This window comes from Sinocyclocheilus anshuiensis, unplaced genomic scaffold, assembly GCF_001515605.1.
Source record: "Sinocyclocheilus anshuiensis isolate Anshui unplaced genomic scaffold, SAMN03320099.WGS_v1.1 scaffold79, whole genome shotgun sequence".
NCBI classification, from domain to species: Eukaryota; Metazoa; Chordata; class Actinopteri; order Cypriniformes; family Cyprinidae; genus Sinocyclocheilus; species Sinocyclocheilus anshuiensis.
The window spans coordinates 1,203,539-1,204,843 of record NW_015548213.1 but is presented as its reverse complement, the minus strand read 5'-3'; the positions used below and the strand labels follow the sequence as shown (position 1 = coordinate 1,204,843).

General features: G+C 27.9%; 1 protein-coding gene across 1 annotated transcript in view; it reads right to left on the bottom strand.

The window, feature by feature from the left end:
• itgb1a (integrin, beta 1a) overlaps window positions 1–1,305 on the bottom strand; it is a 40,362-nt gene that overhangs the window by 12,785 nt on the left and 26,272 nt on the right. The window lies entirely within an intron of this gene.

The following is a 1,305-nucleotide window of genomic DNA, read 5'->3' as shown; positions in this document are numbered from 1 at the left end:
TGAACAGGTTTTCAGCATTTTCTCAGTAATGAGAGGTGTTTATCAGCAGTTGTCTTACTAACTAAACACACACTTAAAGGCCTCCCTGCAGTTTTCCGCCAAAAGGGGTTTAACATTCGAAAGTGAATAATTTAGCATTGTAACGTTGTGAAAAATAAAATTATTATAATTATCTAATATACATTTACAATTGTATTACAATAGCATACTGTATATCTGTCTTCATTTTTGTAATAATTAGTACAATTATTAAATTATATAATTTAATTAAATTTTATATTAATTCTAAAATGTTATTATTATTATCACTTAAGTGGTCTCTTTGCTCTTTTAGTATGGATGTTTTCTACAACAGCATAAGACATTTGTGACCCTGGAGCACAAAACCAGTCAATTTTTCGAAATTGAGATTTATACATCATCTGAAAGCTGAATAAATAATCTTTCCATTGATGTATGGTTTGTTAGGATGGGACAATATTTGACCGAGATACAACTATTTGAAAATCTGGAATCTGAGGGTGCAAAAAATCGAAATATTGAGAAAATCATCTTTAAGGTTGCCCAAATGAAGTTCTTAGCAATGCATATTACTAATCAAAAATTAAGTTTTAATATATTTACGGTAGGAAATGTACAAAATATCTTCATGGAACATGATCTTTACTTAATATCCTAATGATTTTTGGCATAAAAGAAAAATCTATAATTTTGACCCATACAATGTATTGTTGGCTATTGCTACAAATATACCCCAGCGACTTAAGACTGCTTTTGTGCTCCAGGGTCACATTTTCTTATGAGATGTGAGAAATGCTTATCATATTGCAGTTCAAATTGTAATCACAATATATGCCAAAATAATCACAATATATTTTATCACCAAATTGTGCCCTATACTTTAAATAAATAATTAAAAAAATCAATTATATAATTATACATAATAAAACACTTGTTGTCATTTGACCATTAACCAACATCAGAGAACCATAAACATAAACTTTCATTACATATAAAAATAAGACATTTTTAATGGAAAGATGTATGTGGTTTGTGTAAATTAACATTCAAACATTTTATATAAAATATATCCTTAAAAGCTTTTATAGACTTAATATATATACAGTGGGTACGGAAAGTATTCAGACCCCCTTAAATTTTTCACTCTTTGTTATATTGCAGCCATTTGCTAAAATCATTTAAGTTAATTTTTTTTCCTCATTAATGTACACACAGCACCCCATATTGACAGAAAAACACAGAATCGTTGACATTTTTGCAGATTTATTAAAAAAGAAAAACTGA